Source organism: Plutella xylostella, chromosome 21 (assembly GCF_932276165.1).
Source record: "Plutella xylostella chromosome 21, ilPluXylo3.1, whole genome shotgun sequence".
NCBI classification, from domain to species: Eukaryota; Metazoa; Arthropoda; class Insecta; order Lepidoptera; family Plutellidae; genus Plutella; species Plutella xylostella.
Genome location: NC_064001.1, coordinates 6,747,655 through 6,765,587, shown reverse-complemented (window position 1 = coordinate 6,765,587; position 17,933 = coordinate 6,747,655). Strand labels below are relative to the sequence as shown.

The 17,933-nt window shown below is 39.0% G+C and overlaps 1 protein-coding gene across 6 annotated transcripts in view; it reads right to left on the bottom strand.

Moving 5' to 3' along the window:
- LOC105393727 (furin-like protease 2) overlaps positions 1-17,933 on the bottom strand; it is a 173,804-nt gene that overhangs the window by 77,743 nt on the left and 78,128 nt on the right. For 2 of the 6 annotated variants that reach the window (XM_048628528.1, XM_038115820.2), the window contains exon 2: positions 12,529-12,575. The exons of the other annotated variants lie outside the window; for them this stretch is intronic. The gene's annotated coding sequence lies outside the window, so the exon portion shown is untranslated. The remainder of the gene's footprint in view (positions 1-12,528; positions 12,576-17,933) is intronic. 6 annotated transcript variants of the gene reach the window in all.

Below are 17,933 nucleotides of genomic sequence, written 5' to 3'. Positions count from 1 at the left end.
TTTGGGATATGATAGAAATAATATTTTTGTTTCTTAAAAACCAAAAAATTTACACCTTGCTGCGCTCTTTTGCTCACTGTAAGTACACCTACAAATATTGCTGTATTAAAAAAAACGGTTTTGTTATAACGATTATAAAAAAAAAGTTATTTTCATGTCAAGGAGTCATTTACCTAATTACGATTTCACTCAACAGCAGGTGAACTGAAAAAATAAGTTCTAGTTCTATCATCACTTTAGATCGCAAACATTGTAACTCCACTTTTCTCGGCGAAAAGTACTCTTTGGTGTCAATAGAAACGTTTTTTGAATTCACATGTTTTCCTCTTTATTCGAAAAAAAAAAACTGTATTCCGCATTTTACCATTTGTTTTCCTCTAAACCCCAAACCGTGATTTTTAAACAAGAAAACTTAGTAATTATACCCTTTATTCTCATATACAACGTGCGATGTAGGCGAACGTGAACGAAAACTATGCAATAAGCCTTTGTTTTTATTACTACTTTAGTAAATTACAATAACATACTCAACAATGTTAATTTTTTTTTGCAATGTTATGTTGTTAAATTAAGATCTAATATTTTATTAACATGAAGTTACTTTCAACTTTTTTTTGCATCTATGCGTCGAATCACAGCATGACGGCTGCTGCAGCTTCCTGCTGTCCTGTCCTCCAACCAATCCCACCAGTACTGCAGGTTGCGTCGAATACGAGCCATTCTCTTCGACTTGACAAGACAGGTGCTCCCGGAAGGATCATAGATCGCACGGAACCCGTACCGTATAGAGGCAACGGACTCCTTTGCAACAGCCCCCCAGATTCGGAAGTAGCCCATGCACTGCATGGCGAGCACAGCTGCAGCAATTTTTTCGTAATGAATCATTGGGATGTCATCCCCGAAGGAGGCTCTCAGCCTACCTCACGACCTGTGTGACATTAGAAAAATGCAGGATGCTTGATTTGCAGGACCGCGTTGTATGCCAAGTTCCACAGCAGAGGGGTCCAAGACCTACCGCTGTGGAACTCCGCAACTGAACTTCTTCAGTGAAAACAAACCCTCTCTTTTCGCATCCTTAATGTACTTGTTAGACACGTATGACCTCTGTCAATTTTCTGCAGATAAGAAGACAAGTGATGGTATACAAGAGCCGCCCTAAAGGTTCGCCCTCTAGGGGATAGAGTTGAACGCGGTTACTATTTTTAAGCAAACAGCCAGCGCAACAACTCGCCCGTGGTTCTTATCCTGCTCCGACAGTGAACGAACGCAAAGTATTGTACTACCCACTATTCGAATTCGCATTTCGGATGCCAAACTGACTGTCCGAAAGGTCGAAACCGTACCACCACAGAGGTATGACTCGTTCGAAGAGCTTATCAGGCTCTTACAGCAATCAGATGTGTCGGTACACTGAAAGATAATCTACAGGCCTGCTTTATTTATTTAGGAGCACTAATGGCCTCCTTTCAGTCATTGAGTCACTGGCACTCAGGCTGCGGTTGAACAGGAAGATAGACTGTCTAAACAAATCATTTTTAGGCTAGTTAAAAAAAACTTTAGGTGGGTAGTATGCCAACTAGAACTACAAATAAAACAGTATTTTTGTCTCCTCTAAAATTTGGTCACGAGGAGTTACGATGATTACGATCTAAGGTGACGCTGACGATATTTTATACAAGGTATTGAAAAAAGGGTATAAAGCTTAGCCAAAAGTGGATTTAGGTGCCATTCTGATCCACTTTTCTTCTACAATTTTGAAAATTCACGTAACAAAACCTTTTACATAGAAACTTATTCGATCACGTGACTTTTTACTATAGAGACCGAATTTATTTTTCGAGAATTTCCAAAACTTGGAGAATAAAAGTTGTTCAGAATAACCCCTGAGTCAAACCCTTTCGGCACAGTATACCCTTTTTGCAACATCCTGTATAGGTAATATCAGGTTTATAAAAGACCTGGGCCTGTAGAGTGAGACTCGGCATGGGGAGTCATAATTTATAGATCTTTTAGGTTGCAGTGGCGAATGGGCACTGGTAGCCCTGCCCTTTTCTATAACTATAACTATAGGTAATTTTATGGCAATTTAAAAATGGTATAATATTTATCTATTTGAAAAAATCATTAAAAATATACATCACCTATCACCCTAATTTAAAAAAAAAATTCAGCCCTTACTTTAAACTTATAACACCCCTCTATTTCCTTCAGGGGTTAAAAAACCTGTGTATTTAATATTTTCTTATGAGTTTTTCTTACATAGTTGTACATAATAATATGTGGTATTTTATTCCACTTGTAACGCATAAAATTCATAGCTACAGTAAACATTTCATTTTTTTCATGGCGAGATACAGTCGCACTTAACCGCTTTTTTGCAAAGCTTGTTAAATAGATTTAAAAAATTATGTAAATTTTAGATCTTCAATTTTTAAAAATACTTACTTATTTTTAACAACCTGTAGTGTACAGACTACCACATCTTAAAATATATATATTTTTAATTAACTACGGTTTTTGGTTTCAAATAAAACAAATTATGAACTTACTTTTCAACACCCTGTATATTGTGTAGCTTACCTACCATACACAACCGTTAAAATAAAATAAATTACCCCTCAGAATATAAACTGGCTCGCGCTTTGGCATACTGCATTGACCGTATAGTTCTTATTCGGAGAATCTAACAGTGTCATTATGTGCAATGTTTACCTTTATCTATGCATCTGTAACTCTATAGTAAAAAATGTAAACAAATCGAAAAGGCGAAATGTTTTCTAAGAATTTTCGGCTTTTCTGCATCTAAAATGATTAGAAAATTAACTTTCCATAGCAAATGCATATGTATTATAATACTTGTAGTCATAATTTGTTGATTTAATCAGTTTTTGTGAAATATTTGATAAAAAATAAAATGGCGTGGGTATCGCTCCTAACAGGCCGCCACCAGGGCGACGACTGAAGAAATCTGAAATCTGTCACGGTGTCATCATTTTTAAACCGGAATTTATTAGTTTTTTGCAAAAAAAGTTGACTTCTGGTCCATTAAATCCAACTCTTTAAGGTAACTTTGTTAAGAATTTAATTACCTACACATACATATAAGATTCCATGAAAATGGGCCCTCTGATTTCGAGGGTTTTTTCATAATAAGTCAAAAAATGGCAAAAGACATGGTGTGTTTGCAATTTTTTTTAACATACTTATTATAATCCTGCACCAATTTATAAGCAACTAACATGTTCAGTATACCCTCTGCTACAAAATATATTTTTATCAATGTGATAGAAGCCACCGTTTTTCCAATCTAATCAAGTATATCAAGCCGACTTTAGCATTTTAGCTTTAGGTATCCCCTTAAGGAGAGTTTTGTTATACACGAAAGTTTTAAACATGAACGTCTTAGTTTGTAAATGAAACATTGCATTATCAGTTGACTACCTACGTCATTTGGTTTAATTAACTATTGATTTTTCGTACATCAATCTGCCCACCTACGTATTTACGTCACAAGTAGCGTTCAAAAAGCCGGCTTAATTGTGTACAAATACGTCGCCCCGCCACGCACAGCTTACTTGAACGTCACAGTAGAATCTCAATGAATATTCGTCTCCCCATCTCTCATAGCTCACGCGTTCTGACAAAACAATTAGTTGGCGAATTAGCAAGTTCCCACACTTCCCACGCCTCGCACGCGAAATGTTCCAGCTGTAACTGAGGATTGTCGACAAAAAAAAAGAATGTGACTGACACGCAAGCAGAAGAATTTGTGTGGAATGTTAGTGACACGAATTTGTAGCATTGTAGCAAATTATTAGCAAAAGTAAAAAAAAATAGAAATTGTAGTAAATAAGTATATTTTTTAATATATTTTCTAGGTATGTAATGTATATTATTGGTTAAAATATGTTAATATTGTTATTTATGTATGTAGCAATAGTATGTGTGGTTTATTTTTATTAGTTGTTTGCCCTCTAATTTCTTTTCTTTTTTCTGTATTCACCTATTGTTCCTTCTTTCTTGATGGTCGAGTGGCCCTGACTGCTATGCCGAAGGTCCCGGGTTCGATTCCCGGCTGGGACAAATATTTGTTTAAAGACAGATATTTGTACTCGGGTCTTGGGTGTTGATATTTATATTTAATATGTATCTATCTATGTATTTGTGTAGATATATCAGCTGTCCGATACCCATAACACAGGCTCTGCCTAGCTTGGAGTCGGATGGCCGTGTGTGAGATGTCCCCACATATTATTACATATTACATATTTTCAGTAGTAGACAATGTATTTTTGTCTGTTCTGTTATTTTAGTAACCAATAATCTAAATTTTAAATAGTCATTGATTGGAGCTATGCTACTAATTTTGCTATCGATAATGTCACTAAGGTTCAAACGGTAACGGTCCTATACTACCTACCTCCTCTTTGACGATAGACGGCGCCGACGCCACCCACAAAGCAACTGGCTCAGAAATAATTACATATCTGTACAGCGATCGCAAGTATTCGTAAGACGGTACAAATTATACTGAGATGACAGAGGAAGGCGCGTTGAAACGTGTTGATTCAGTGATTTGTTAAGGCCCAATTTATCCATAGTCGGTTAACTAACCGACAAGGATTGATTTATAAATAAAAAGTCATCTCCATATAAAATTCATGACAGATGTGTCAAAATTCAACCACTACTCCCTGGTTATGCTCTAACCGTTTATGGAGAAATTGGCACTGGCTGTGCGGGGGTTGCTCAGATGCGATGAGCACGCGGTCGCAGGTTCTACACGTGATAAATTGTTGTTGTTGCTGATATGCACATTTTAACTTGAGGTGAACTTCGTGATGGGAAAACGAATAGCTGACTTCACCGTAAGAAAGCGCATAAGCACTCACGTGTCGGTGTATAACACTTATCAACATAAAGCTGGAACATTACCTACATATTTACAATTTCACAATTATTCTATCCAAAGGTTGTCTGGCGGAGATAGTTTTGAGTGATAAGACCGCCTTTCTTCCTCATTAAGTTACAAATAAAGAGTACCCTATCTATCCATCTCTATCATGATAATACTGTACTAAAAACTAAGCCAAATACCACAAGAGATAGTACATTTCAGAGCTCAAAGCCACCTCGGGATCCTGGCGAATTTCCTCCGGTTCCGCTTACCAAAGCTAACTTCAACACCGATGGCGAGCAATACACAAAACTGACCCAGCCAATTTCAACGTCCAGCCCGATTCCGCTAATAAAGCTGGCAAACAGAGCCAGTGTGAATGCAGCTCAATCTTGTGCGGAGAATTATCACGCGATATGGCGTGTCCCCTTCCACAGTCACACTAATGAACATGTAATTACTTCTCTCCTGATTGCCTCGGTTACCGGGCTAGGGCTGGCACGACATCCGGTCGCTCGCGACTGCTTTGTAAATTAATTGTCATCTAATGTAATGCTGAGTATATAGCGTACTTGATTAGGCTTTGCGAAGGATAGGTTTTATCTTCGTATTTCTAGGTACAGGTCGAAACTCTCCAAGTCTCTACGTTGAGGCTTTGTCTGGCAGTTGATCAATAAGTAATGTAGGATTGTGTTTTTACTGTATGTGTGAGTGAGTATCTGAACTTTTACATTCTACATTGTTATCCGTTAATTTTTGTGTACATAGTTTGGTAGCCCTGGCTCCGACCTAACTGAATCTATATTAATTTAACAGCTTTACCGCATCAATATAGAGATGTTTGTAATTAACATAACAAGTGTCGTGTAATTGGTTGCGATGTACGCAGCTAGCGTAAAGATGGCATCATGTGTCATGTGCGAGATCAAATCTTGTTATCTGAAGGTTGCTACGTGGTGTTTCACTGTAATTAATTATAATTGAAGACATTATAAAGTTTCCATTGAAGTGGTATCTGAATTCCATCTAGACTGTTGCCAAGAAGGAACACGCTAGACTAATCGGACATCCACATTTTAACATTATTATATTTAATTCTAAACCACAACCAATCGCAATCGGATAGGATCGTCTAAACTACTTTTATTATCAAGCAAAAATCGGCGACAAAGGTAACATGTCAACGCTGTCATTCCTGATGATAAATTTTGAAACCCCTCCCGCACTGACCCCCACGCGTCCATCACGCACAGTCGCACAGATCGTCAGAAGCGCGCTGTCCAAACACATTTTGAATTCGGAACGCTCAAAAAACAAAAGTGCAACATTTTTGAACGACACAAAGGATCCTTTAAATCCAGTTGAACTGCACGCAACAACAGTTGCGGTCTGGGGGCACGTCCCGCGCGACGGCCGCTGATCCGATAAATCTGAGCAAACTCCCGCCAGGGGCCGCGCGACTTCACCGCGGGATAAACATGTCGCATTGTCCACTTACAGTTCCCAACAAGCGCCGGCTCTCCGCGGCCTGAAGCCTGAGATACAGTTCTCACTCAATGTTCCGCGAAGCTCCAAGAAAATGTCGATAAGCGAGACTTTTCTACGACTGAACTGCTTCAACACCATCTACTCATTGTAGTTGTGTTTTATTTCTTCTCGTAGATTTTAATATACATAATAAATACATATGTATTTCTCTTGCCATAAGACTAGCAGCGTAGAAACACATGGCACATAATAACGATGCTGGCTCTACACATTTCCTCCCACAAAAGCTAGGAGGAGCGCAGCAGCATCTTGTTAAATCATATCAAAAGAGCGATGTTCCGTTTTGTCGTCCAATCGGATACCGGTCGGGGGCTATTGTGCCGGCACAATCCTCAAGCCCCGCATATACGGGGTAGGAATAATTTCTGTTGGACGATCAATCCGAGCCTGGTCGAGATCTGACCCTTGAATATGCATGTGTAGATTACATGAATACGTGCGTCTTGTGCGACGGCCGACGAGATGTAGTGATTGTTAGAGCCACTACAAAGGCGAGAGGCTCTGGGCGAAGCGGTACAAGACCTCTAGTGCTGGCTTTTATGTAAGCCATAATCAGTTGATCTGTCTGTAGTACGGTAGTACTTTCGCGCTTTCTCGTTGCAGTGCATATGTTATAACACAATTGAAGCAATAATATGCCCTTAACAAAGTTTAATCTGTAGCTTGATGTCATCATGACATCACTGGACATAACAATAAAGGTCAAACATTACTAAAAATCGTAACTTAGAAGCACTAAATAATATATCTATAATTAATGTTATAAATATTTAACTACACGGTTTATGAAACTATGTCACCTATGTATCGTATGCGTATTTTGCAATGTTAAACATACGTTATTATGCTGTTACCTCCATTAAACAAGGACAATAAAAGATACAAGCTAATCGACAAAAATGAAACAGAGCGATGTTAGAAAATAATTCAATGTAATGTTTGTGTTACAGTTACTAATACTAAATGATTTTCAACAAATTTGAGAGTGTTTATGTTAAGTTTTATCAAAATCCGTTTTTGATATTCGGCGGATTTACAAAATCGTTTAGGATAAATTATTATTGTGTATTTTCGTATGATATTTGTGATTTTGATTTAATCGTCGAGATGGCGGTTTGATCGAACTTCGCTAGCGAACACTGCTATCGACATATTGCTTTACTCTCAATTAAACTAAACTCATCTAAATTAATAAAGCAAAATTATATTGTACTTTAAATTGGCTAGAAACTCTATTTATCTAAACTAAGTACTCAGCAACACCACTTTGTTCAAAATATCGATGACATGTTTATTATTTCCCAGCGATTTGTATGTTTGCCGATAGGACGTTAGGCCATAGGGACGTTATTGATAAACTGTACTCTGACATTGTGTCTGCTCTGAGTGAGTCAGCAGCTTTGAATCGTGCGCCGCGTGACAGTGGTAGGAAGCGTAGGCAGGTCACTGGATGGAACAAGTATGTCCGGGGCGCTCACGAGGAGGCACGACTCAAATTTCAAATGTGGTGTTTGTGTGGAAAGCCAAACTCGGGTAAATTATACGAGCAAATGAGTGAAAGTAAACGCATTTTTAAATCGAGATTAAAATGGTGTCAAAAGCATGAGGAACAAATCAAAATGGATATCCTAGCTTCACACCACTCAAGGAATGATTTCCGTAACTTTTGGAAACACACCAACAAGATTAGTGGACGGCCGGGTCTCCCCGTGAGTGTCGAGGGCGTCAGTGACGCCAAAGATATTGCGAACCTATTTAAAAATCACTTTCTTGTGCATTCATCATTGGATCAATCAGATAGTGTTGATACTGAGTCCCACCCTCTTAAGTGCACGACACTTTTCACCGCTAAGGATGTCGGAAAAGTCATTAAATCAATGACCCGTGGCAAATCACCAGGACACGATGGTCTTAGCATAGAGCACATACAGCACGCTGGACCACACATATGCCGCGTCTTAGCGCTACTGTTCAACTGCTGTGTGTTGCACTCGTATCTGCCATCCCATATGATGCGGACTCTCGTAGTACCCATTGTTAAAAACAAGACGGGAGACAAGGCAGATAAGGCGAACTACAGGCCTATTTCTCTTGCTACAATAGTTGCTAAGTTGTTTGACGGTTTGCTTGAGGTACAATTAAATAAGTATTTAAATCTGCACGATAATCAGTTTGGCTTTCGGCAGGGATTATCGACAGAGAGTGCTATTCTGTGCGTCAAGCACACCGTCAACTACTATGTGCGAAGAAATACGCCTGTATACGCTTGCTTTTTAGATTTGTCGAAAGCTTTTGATCTGGTTTCCTACGATATACTATGGAGAAAACTCAAGGATATTGGCTTGCCCAGTGAGTTCATTAGTATCTTCAGGTACTGGTATGGGAACCAGATCAATTGCGTTAAGTGGGCAGATGCAGTGTCAGATCCGTATAGATTGGAGTGTGGTGTGAGGCAAGGGGGGTTAACCTCACCCGCACTGTTTAACCTCTACATGGACTCTCTGGTCAGAGCGCTCAGCAGCCAACATATCGGATGCCACATTGACGGATTGCCACGCTACGCGGACGATATGGTGCTGCTGAGTGCATCGGCCTGCGGGATCTCACGCCCGCTCTCACGGACTCATATACAACGCCAAAAAGAGTCAAGTCATGGTATTTGAGGCTGGATCGAAATTACGTAGGGTCAACATTCCACCAATTCGGCTAAATGAATCTACCTTGGAAAAGGTAGATGAATTTAAGTATTTAGGCCACCTACTGACATCCAGCCTCAAGGACGATGACGACATGGAGAGGGAACGGAGGGCATTGTCGATTAGAGCAAATATGATTGCTCGCAGATTTTTTCGATGCTCCAGGCAAGTCAAAATAACGCTTTTTAAATCGTACTGCACCACATTCTACACCTGCAGCTTGTGGGCCTTCTACACGCAAAAATCGTACAGTGCCCTCCGGGTGCAGTTTAACAATGCGTTCCGGAGTCTGCTGGGGCTGTCCCGACGCTGCAGTGCGTCAGGCATGTTTGTGGAGGCGCGAACAGATTGCTTCTATGCAACTATGCGAAAGCGAGCCGCCTCGCTGGTGCGACGCGTGCGGGCCAGCCCCAACACCCTCCTGACCACCATTGCGGCCAGGCTCGACTGTCCCTATGTGGGTCGCTGTTCCCTGCTGCATGCTAGCGTCCCCACCTGGCAGAGGCCACCCGCATAGGACTAGTTTTTATAAATTATTAATTTATGTTGTTGTGTATTCTGTCTACTAACATAGAAATAAGGGCTATTGTTACTAACAACAACTATGGGTTATTTTTGTAATTATGAAAAATTACCTGAAATAAATGAATTTATTTATTTATTATTTATTATTAGTGATACCTGTACAATACATGTACAATACATATACAATTATATACCATAATATACACATTGTGAACAATAAACAGATCCATGCATAAAATGATTTCTCTCCTTTATTTTCGAAGACTGAGAAGAGGCCCAGCTCTGGGTGGACACAGACTGATGATTATGATGATTTTCGAAGCAAAAAGAAGGATAAACTCATCAATTAAGCTGCTAAAAAACACCATAGCATCGCAATGGGAACAATGTACGTACCTAATTGCGAGTGATGGCACAGTGACATAGAACCACACCGAGTTACAACAGCCAATCAGCGATGACCTCGGTTCTATGTGTGCCGCGGGTAATATGCACATGGTTGCAACGCAGATCTAATGAGTGCCACTATCCGGTAATCGATATCCGTTCCAGACAGCACTTCATTTGCTTACATATACATAATGTTATATACTTTTAGAGGTTAAATTGGCGTCGAGATTCTAGAATTGTTATAACAATGTTATAGTTTATATAAACTATTTGATTACTTTTAAATAACTAGAGATTGATGCATACATAAAGGATTAAATTTTATTGAATACTATTGTAAGTTATTACTGATTTTATATTACTAAAAATCAGCTTAGCAGATCAATGGATCCAATCATCTGATCTTTTTGAATTCTTATTTTGTACTATCTCAGAGTATATCCGAAAAATCCGTAAAGTACTATCCGAATTAATAAACAACGAGCACATAAACTACAACCAACTTTATAATTACCGTTTGCCGTGACACGAACGAGTCATCCGAGAATAGGAAATTAATATTCCACACTCAATCACTAACGTGCCACGGGGAGTAACTATATTTATCGCTTATTGTCTACTATGTGAATTATACCAAAGCCTGGCTTAATATGTGTGTTGATTGTTCACGACGAATAATCGACGAATATTACAGTAGTCGTCAACTGTTTTGAAATGGGCTATAATTTTGACTTTCAGTCAGGTGTAGCAAATTCATTTAGCACAAGTTGTCTTTATTTTTTAATTTTAAAGCAAAATTTCGCTTGATTGTCTTTAGTTTTTTGATGAAGCTGATGTGTTTTATGGATTGGACATTTTGTTTAAAGGTTCCGAGGTAAGGTTAAGGAATGGGGGTGATTTTGCATAAAGAAGGCGATACGTGACATCAATGAACAACTGGTACTGAAAGAAACCGATGGAATGGACTGGCATTAGTCGCCTCGCCTGTTGGATCGGTATAGTGTCCCATCATTAACCGGTGTCCCTTTAGGCATTTTCTGAGCAAGAGATGTCAAGACATACTTACCTCTATAATAGTAAATTTCATGGCAAAAACATAGAACTAAGAAACAGTAGTAGATACGTATATTAAGCATGGATCTATTATATTTATATTGACGACCGAATGGCGTAGTGGTTAGTGACCCTGACTACTGAGCCGATGGTCCCGGGTTCGATTCCCGGCTGGGGCAGATATTTGTTTAAACACAGATATTTGTTCTCGGGTCTTGGATGTGCCCGTAAAATGGCAATAGGCCCGCCCCCTATTACATTGGGACTAGCATAACACTCTGGCGAAAAGTGGGTGCAGCAATGCACCTCTGCCTACCCCGCAAGGGAGTACATTAGTACAAGGCGTGAGTGCGTGTTTTTTTTATCTATTATATTTGATAACATATCAAAATTGATTGTAATTAGGTATTACCTTTAACATCCTTAATACCATGTGTTATACAAATAAAGTGTTTGAAGTTTGAAAATAAAGTCTGACTGTGGTCACAATCTCACTAGTTCCGTTGAAACTGAAAATATGTCTCTACAAAGTAGGGAACGAAGGTACATACACCAAAAAGTTTTAATTTGACTAACAGATAAGCCGGAGCCATTCCTATTCAAAAAACTCAAGCAAATCCCCTCCAAGTCGCGAGTTGGAGTGACGGGGAAAAATTTTCTTCAACACCCAGTAATCAGTCAAGTTTAGCTTCACATTACAGAAATGGGAGAGCGCGACGCTAACGCCCCCTTTGTCAACAGTCCACGTAATGCTGCACCACCTTTACTTTGCATCCCGGATAAGGGATAAGCCGCCTTATTGTTACGGGATAAGAGTGTGGCGGCGGCATCACAAGTTGGCAACTTGTACATCCTCTTTAATGCCCGAGCATCCACGCTTTTTGCTATCAGATAATTCGCTCTATATATCATGCGGATGTGTTTCACAGGTCTCAAACTAGCGCCGGCGAGTGATAGAGATATCGATGATTTGATGAGAGTAATCACTAATCAGTGATCCTTTACGGTGACAAGCACTAGTCCAGTCACCATCAACCGTGCAGCTGTCGGTATCGGAACAAATGAATTTTCATCAATATATGGAGAAAGGGCGTCCGCAATGCCGATGAAGTGGACGCATTTTGTTATTTTCTATACCAAGAATACTGAATGCGATGCGTCCGCTGCGTACTATGCCGACAGAAGCAGGCTAATCTTAAGAGGAACACCAGTATCCCTACTGCAAAATTACAATGACGTCATCGGCGTGCAGCCTTTATGAACAATATTTCTTATGTTGCTCAACAAACGATTGTTTACTTCAGTAACACTATTTACAATTGTACGTTGTATAAATATCAAAGAATACTTCACGTTACATTACAAAGGAAACTGAAATGTAAAAGAGAACTGATTACTCTTTTGTTGTAGGAAACTTACTTTGAATAGCGACCGACGATTCAACAACAAACTTTCCGTTCTCTTACCTGAAAAAAGAAAACAGATTTTGTATTTACTTTTGAAGGTAAGAAAATAATAAAATAAGCATAGGCTTATTGTACAATGTAGGTACAAGTTCCTAAGTCCAATAGTAACTCCCACGCAGGCAATATCAACTTTAGCAGGCTAAATACTTAGCCAACTTTATACAGTCAGAAAGACTAAAAACTAACAAAAAAAACTAGTTATACAATAGACCAACATGATAAACACCAACAAGGTATATGCTCGAGCCTGTAATCAAATCAGACATTTTTTTTTTTTTATTTATTTATTTATTTATTAACAAACACATATTGGTACATATAATTAACAGTATACAACACCACATAAACCTTCAAAGGTTTGTGTGTGATGCGATTTTAATCTACCATACAAGTTATTTTTAGGTAATGATTACCGTAGTCATACAATATAAGTAGGTATAAGCCATATAAGCAAAAGTATTCTAGCACCTTAACATACGATCACAAAAAAAATACAGCGAGCGACCGTGACTTGACTTTACATAATTTCCCAACGCGATAGATATAGACCTTACTGGGGTAAACTATACCGGGATCAAACGCATTCCTTATATTGACTAACAAACAGCTGGCATGTTCGCACCCTAAGCCTCCCGTCACTATTAGTGGTACGAAATTACTATCTCTCCGCAGCCTAATGCCTGCTACTCAACATTCCATTACATTTCCACGTCTAATTAAATGTTAGTGAACCGGCTACTATTTAAACCCATTGATATGTCTATCGGCGCCTACAAGACGCCACGTCCCCGTAAGACTATCAAGTTGCGCCCCTTATTTTGAAAGGGGACACAGCGATATATAAAATAATGTGAGGGCCGCATATTTTACGGCTTTGATATTTGATCATGCATTGTTACTTTAACGCACATCGGCTTTACATTGTTTCACACGAGAATTTTTCAGAATATATTATATTATTGATGTATTTTTTCAAATCTCATGGCAAAAATATGGGTACGCGACATACCTAATTAAGCAAGATCCTTATATCATTAAAACGCAATTCATTAAATAAAAATCTCGAGCTAATTCGGTCCAGCACTGATTAGGGCCCTATTCTCACAGATTCAATGGGTCTAATCGATCGGAAATAGCTGTTAGCTAGCGTAGAACCTCTATCTTCGAATTGATAGGGAGCCTGCGAATCAGGATGTGAGATGTACTGCGATCGTATCTACAATTGTACATAATGTACCCAGTTGCTATGTATGGAGATAACGAGCCAATCATACTATTGTGCTCCACGCTTTTTGTTGGAATTGGGTCGGGAGCAGGGGAAAACTTTTCAGCCTCTTTATTTTCTTTCAAAGATTCAACATAATACGTTACGTTTCAATTTGGATTCCCCGAATACGCCATGTTACTTCATTATACAATTTGCGCATGAAATGTTGAAGGAAAGTCGTGGGTGTATACTCAGTATCAGAATGTACAAATTATGCATGGAAAACTAGCTCGTTCCCGCAAGTTTAGCTTAGCAATAATTTGCATTTTTGGCATTTATATTGTAAACAAAACTTTAAAGATGCTTGCTATAGTCGCCTAATTCTCGCTTACGCACTGTGCGTATATATGGGTCCAAGTTCTAAGAGCAAGAGTCTATTTTTAATTGAACTTAAATATCACAGGCTTAAGATACAAAATTCAAGGGACGCGACATTGACATCGGGGTGCCTGCTGCCTGTCACCGCGAGGTAGTCTCCTGATGAATGGGAGCGAACAGTGAGCTTACTCCTTTACACCAAAATTATTAGAAAATTAAATCAACTGTCACCCTGTCACCTGCGCAATCAGCAATCAGTTTCGCCGTAACCCTCGCTAAATTATTCATTTAGTGGTAATTATTCTGTGACCCTATTTTTGGAAGTGTCAAGTGAAGTATCGGGGGTCGTTTGAGCCGGGTCGGACGGGCCGAGGGGAGCGTATACCGGCCCAAGGAACGAAGCTGAAGCAATACCGAGATGAATTTAGAATTTACGAACGGAGACACTGATAAGATATCCTATGATTCTGGTAATTTGAATGATGAAAATTTTATCAGTAATAAGCTTATAAATATGTATGCTAGATGTTAGTGGTCGTCGAGTAGCGAGCTACAGAAAAAAAAAAAGCATAAAAATTAAACTATGTACTTCTAAACGTGTTTTCAAATGGTTTTAAAGTTTACTTGATTGAAAACGTTTATAGCTATGTCCTATTAAAGTTTAGGAGCACATCTCTCACAATGATCGTTTTAAACTTCTGTTAGGTGATATTCTGGGAGCATCCAGAATAGCACCTCTTCCCGGCGTGACACGGCGGTCACGTGACGCGGCATGAGAAAATAATAGTCTGTGGCCGCCTTAGGGTTACCTGAGTGGAGCATAAATAGCTTCCCACTCGGACCGAGTATTGGAATAGTACGAGCCCAGATAGTGTCGCGCGGAGTTAGGGATAAGCGACCGAATTGAAGAAGGTCAACTTTTGACACTTGACGGAAAATTACGGAAGGAGTCATTCCTAATGGATGCTAATCGACATTATTTGATTTTAAGATGGGAAGTCTAAGCATTATTTTAAAAGGAATGATGTGGTGTTATTTTTAGATACGCTCTGATTAAATATTTATTTATAGAAGATATATGCTGTAGAACATCGTTATAAATCTGGAATTTATATTCAAACGCAAAAACAAATACCTATGTGTTAAAATATTAATGGGCGCATCGCGACAATCGACAAACAATTGTTGTCAGTAGCTATGAATCTAGCTGAACACACAACGCGAATGATTAATACATAATGGATGAAACAAATACGCCGAATCTCGCCAGATTACATAGATATAAGCTATTTGATTTGCATTAGCCTAATCTACTTTGTCACTGCTCCGTATTGCCACTACGTTTTATATTATAATTGGTAACGTTCGGTCGCTCCCGCCTATCAGATTGTTACCCTAATTGGCTAATCGCTGATAGATAGATTGATGGAAATTGATGTGAAGCATAATGTGTCCTCATTGATAGTTTGAGGAAGAACTCATCAAAACTTAGTTCTTGTATGAATACTACTATTTAACGGAAAATAATACTATTATTTTGGGATTATATGTATCCAGATGCGATGTTTGAGGACTCGTCAATCATTAGATATTTTCTATCACTGACATTTGAAATAGCAATACCCATCTAAAAGTGCCAAACGCCCAAAACGCATTCTCGGATCAAACATTTTCAGGAACGCAATATCGGCCGAACTCTCGGCTGACGCGACGCAATCGCATCTGATCTGCACATCCATCACGGTATGCGAGGAACAAATGACACCTGTCTGCTATCAGCCGATGTGCTGGTGCGTTCCCGAGGGATCAACTCGGATTGGAACTGAGAGCCACAGTCGTATGCATGGTCATACGACTCATAGGCCACTTTACTCTTCGGCTATTGAGGACGCATCTCTGTTAGTATGTAGGGCATATTACCACGGATATCCTATGTATAGAATATTAATTTACATTAGGGGCATAATTTATTTACTTATGCTGAAACATATTAAGTATACTATATTCTATGTTGGAATATAATCTTATTTAACCAAAGTGGTGCTTAGTAGCTACATTTTCAGTAAGCTCCACAAAGTTGGAGTGATTTTCGATTGAAATGATAGGTGCGACGGGAGTAGCCTGGGGGTCACTCTATACGACGAAAAACTAGGTTTCAGAGCGTAAAAGCGCGAGCCACGACTCTTTCTCGTTGTATTGAACGTGCCTATTGCACAGCTCTCTCCTTTAACGTTTTTCGTCAATATAGAGTAGCGCTCCTGAAGCGCTGATACCGACGCCACCAATGAAACAGCAGCGGCCAGCGCGGGGACGATTAAAAATGATAAACGGCCACAACCGAAATACTGGCTAAACGTCTATTATACACGATTTTTCATGACGCACCAACGAATTAAACTTGGCCTTTGCGACTTCGTGACATCTTGGGCTACTTCGAGAAAATATTAGTCTGTTGATTTATTTATTAAGTGTTATGTAATTTTGTATACAGGATGATTACTAGGTCGATGACTTCATTAAATGGGTGATAGAGGAAGGCATTTGTAGTCGATTGAACCCTATAATGCCCTAATCCGAAACATAAAACGTTTCTGAGATTTTTAAGATTTAAGGATTTTATAGTTCAATTTTTGTTTATTAAATCTTACAATTGTATTGTAGTGTATGTGGTGTATTTGAGCAGTAATAAATAGATTTGCTTTTTACTTTCTAAATGGAATCCAAGTTGAGTCAAAAGAACGGGCGGCCGTTGCGGCTGCTAATATAGTATAATAACAACAAGAATTTGCAACACAAAACAAAGTTTGGGTACTTCCAGCCCATCAACAATGGCCGCCACTTCGCAGCCTTCAAACGGTAATTCAGTAAGATGTCTATTAACTCAGTCGAAATAAGTTCCCTTTAAACGCCCGATTCAAACAAGAACTCTTTAACAAAAGTCGGAAGCGAATAGCGCTACCAACTTCTTGATTTCCTTTTTCAGAGTTTGTGTTTGACTTCACCGCTCAAACAAACGTTGGTTTTATTATTTTATTAGGTACGTACTTATATAAAATATTAGTAGTAGTGAAAAGCGAAGTCTAAGTTAATTATGGTCGCAAATAAGTTAGGAATATTTAATTTGCGCTTGGGGTGATGATAAATTTTGATACTAGCCTATAAATGACTCTAGATATTGGTTCTGTGAAGTCACCTCAAATTGCAGCATTTTGTGAGGGGTTTGTATGTTCTGGAACACGCTTTCTACAGTTCACTTCTGGAACTGGAATGAGGTTTATAAATTTAAGCGTTAGCTGTTCAAGCCATCAACGGCATGCAGTAAAGAATTAAATTCACTGATAATAGCTTGCTTTTAAGTATTTCGAAAACTACAAAGGCGAACAAAGCTTTAAATTCTCAAAGCGGTTTATCTGTTCGCTTAGACGTTAGTCAGAAGTTCTCAAACTTAGTTGGCCACACCTCTAGAATGAAACCAGGACTCTTTAAGGACACTTCAATAGCGAGTAAAGTTTAAAGTTTTGTTTTCCTTCTGGCAAAAGTAACTGCAATCCACTGAGTGGTAACTTCAAGATAAGAATTCAGTTGGAAAAGTGAGAAATGAATTCCAGTTACTCTAGCAGCTAGCGGACGCACATTTCTTGTAAAAATATATTTATTACCAGCTCAAGTAACTGCACTTTGTGAAGGTAACGGATTATTGAAGCATAAAGATCCTCGGCTGCCTTTATGCAGGCTGTCTTCAGTCTTGCATTAAGTGGCTGGATAGACGCGAG